Source organism: Lipotes vexillifer, unplaced genomic scaffold, assembly GCF_000442215.2.
Source record: "Lipotes vexillifer unplaced genomic scaffold, Lipotes_vexillifer_v1.1 scaffold916, whole genome shotgun sequence".
Taxonomy (NCBI): domain Eukaryota; kingdom Metazoa; phylum Chordata; class Mammalia; order Artiodactyla; family Lipotidae; genus Lipotes; species Lipotes vexillifer.
The window spans coordinates 4,671,026-4,674,548 of NW_006798383.1; positions in this window are offsets into that span (position 1 = coordinate 4,671,026).

Sequence of the window (3,523 nt, forward strand, 5' to 3'; positions counted from 1 at the left end):
TCCCTACTGGCTGGAGAAGCCCGGGCCATCCCGGTCAAAGCCGGGCTCGGCTACGTGGAAGCTGTGTGTGCTCAGGCAGGAGGCTGTGACTCCATAGTCTCTTCACCCGCGCAATGGGGACAGGATAGGATAGCGTGTGCCTCAGAGGGCGTGTGGGGCTGCGGTGAGTTCAGGCAGGCTTGGTGCTTGCTTAGCATAGACAGTGCACTCAGTCCTGAATGAGTCCATTGTCACTAACAAACGCGATCTGGTTTCCTTACCTTCAGCTGTGGCTTCCTCCACTGGGACCTCTCAGCTCCTGCTTTCCCTCTTTAAGGAACCCCCCCCCCCAAAACATCTCTGCCTCCAGAAGCTGGGAGTGAGGAAATCCAGGCTTCCTACCCTCAGATTGCCACCAAGGGATCCTCCCCGGCAACCCTGGGGGCCACTCACACCTCCCACCGCAGCTCAGGTTAAGCCCTTCCGGATGAATGCCACGTAGTAACCCCGTTCCTTCAGAGGGAGGGGCTGGGGTAGGGAAGAGGGAGGGAGGGAGAAAGAGGGGTGCAAAATCATTCTGTTATAATGTCAACAGCCTCTTCTGCCATCTGGCAGCCCGAGCAACACCCCTTATTGCAGAAATCCATCTGTCTCCGGGCTCTCTGAAAGAATGGAGACACTCAGAACAACGTGCTGTGTGATGTAGCCATAGGGATGACAGGGCCCATTGACGGAGCAACCTCATGGCCACACCCACTTCTGAGTGACACAGTGTTTATCCTCCTTGTGGTGAGTACTATCATCGTTCCTGTTTTGTAGGTGAGGGAACCAAGGCATGAGAGGACCTGACCCTTAGCAACACTACTCCACTGCTTTACTTTCAGGATGGTTACCTACGCCCTTGTTTTAGAGGAAGGGAAATCATAGTTCAGAGAGTCAAAGACACCTGCCCAAGGACACACAGTTAATAAGAAACAGAGCTGGATTAGGTTGCTGGTTGCCTCGTTCTAGCCTACGCTGGTTCTATTTCAGAATCAGAATGGTCTACTCAAGTCCCTGAGCCTCCAGGGAGATGGAGTCAGGTCGGTTCGGTAGACTCTGGGTTGGTTCTCCGGAAGGGTCTGCAGGGAGATGGTGATGCTGGTGGCCGAGGCTACTGCAGCTGAAGATGAAGAGGACGAGATGCGGGGCTGGCACTGAGCCCGAGCATCCTGCCAGAGCTGCCGATACTAAGTTGCATTTTGTCATCTGTTCCCTTTGCCTGATTTAATACAACCTTAAATAATAATGCGGCAGGGGGAAGGGGGAATGAGGGAGAAACAACCCAGCCAAGATTCTGTGTAACAATCTCATCAAGGCTGGCGTTTTTCCTTTGCTATTTGAGGAGCAGTTTCTCCTCTGATGTAAACATTTTTGTTTTTCATGATGATTCCAGGCTGAGCAGCCCCAGGAGCTGCTGCTTGGCACTTTCTTTCAGCTCCCTCGGGTCCTCAGATGGAGGCAGAATGGGGCCTGTAACCATGGCAATTCTCTAATGTTCTTCCATAAACCATAGACATAGGCGGAGTCTTCATTATGGCTTCTTCAAGGGGAAAACAAAGCTTTCCCTGACTGGGACAGGGCAGGGTGGCAGGGGAGAGGGGAGGAGAGATCTCTGATTTTTTTTTTTGAAGTAAGTCATAAAGTGGAAAACAAATACTGTATGCTAACACATGTATATGGAATCTAAAATTTAAAAAAAGGTTCTGAACAACGTAGGGACAGGACAGGAATAAAGACACAGACGTAGGGAATGGACTTGAGGACACGAGGAGGGGAAAGGGGAAGCTGGGATGAAGTGAGAGAGTGGCGTGGACATATATACACCACCAGGTGTAAAAGAGATAGCTAGTGGGAAGCAGCCGCATGGCACAGGGAGATCAGCTCGGTGCTTTGTGACCACCTAGAGGGGTGTGGTAGGGAGGGTGGGAGGGAGGGAGAGGGAAGAGATATGGGGATATATGTATACATATAGCTGATTCACTTTGTTATAAAGCAGAAACTAACACAACAATGTAAGGCAGTTATACTCCAATAAAGATGTTTAAAAAAAAATTAAGTTAATCGTCAAAAAAAAAAAAAAAAGATACAGCCCCAGAGCCAGGCTCAAAGGAGGTGCTCCTTAAATATCTGTGGAAGGCTGGAAGGGAAGGAGACAGGGACGGAGTGGTGCAGGGGAGGGGAGAGGATGTGGGGAATCATGAGGAGTAATGTTGGGAGACAAGATGGGCCCATGTTTTGAAAGGGTTTCAAGTTCTGCTGACCTGTCTAATAGGTTTCTTGGAAGAGCAAGGTGATATATGGGTTGTCCTACCTGAAGGCTGGCGTGGCGTCTTATCTTGCTTGTATTCCCAGGGCTGAATACCTGGTCTCTGAATTGTCAGCATCAGTATTTGTTGAATAAGTGAAGGAAGGAGTGGATCAAATATTTTTAACTTTTTGGAAGTGGTCGTAGTTGTACTGAGAATATAGACTGATGAAAGCTATGAATTCTTACTCCAAAACTGTAGTCATGAAAACACACATTTTATTTATTTATTATTTATTTATTTTTTGCGGTAGCGGGCCTCTCACTGCTGTGGCCTCTCCCGTTGCGGAGTGACAGGCTCCGGACGTGCAGGCTCAGCGGCCATGGCTCACGGGCCCAGCCGCTCCGCGGCATGTGGGATCCTCCTGAACCGGGGCACGAACCTGTGTCCCCTGCATCGGCAGGCGGACTCTCAACCACTGCGCCACCAGGGAAGCCCAAAAACACACATTTTATATGTCATTTCAGGGTGCTTACAGACTCATGACCATCCCTAGACTCCACATTCCTGCTGCATTAACCTCTAGATGATCTTGAGCATTTGTTGGTTCAGATCATCAGCAAGAGAAGGCTACTAGGCAGCCTTGGTTTCCCCAATGTAACTGAGAACAGATGGGTCTGAAGAGGCAATTTTGCTGCTAATTTCCAAGTTCTGAGAAGATAATCAGAGTTCACCCAAACTCTTTGGAGCCCGGGGGCTTCACAAGACATTCTGCTCCAGCTGCCTACAGAGAATTCAGATCTTCCTCCAGGGGAAGGTGCAAAGCGTGGACCTTGACCTGAAGCTTCTCAGCATTTCTCTTGTCCTGGAAGCTTCCGCATTAATGCTGTCCTTGTTTCGTGTGGTTTTGGTGTTGCAAACTGGTTCTCCTGATCTCCCACAATCATAAGCCACGCACCTGCATGCACGTGCAAACATCTCTCATCTGTTCTGAGAGTTTTAGGGACTGCCTGATCTGAGGGCAGGAAACTGTGTCTTGTTCGTCTTTGGGTCCCCAGGGCTTAGGAGAGTTTGGGGGCCCTGATACAGGCTTGGATTAGGTGACCTCGCAAATCCTCTTCAGCGCTGTCCTGCTGGGAACCCAGCCCCCCTGCACCCTTAGTATCCAGTACTAGCGAAAGCAGTTTACAATATAAAAGAACACAATATCAGGCATCATCTTTGATCTTGGATTTCTTGCTCTTGGCTGGAGAGCT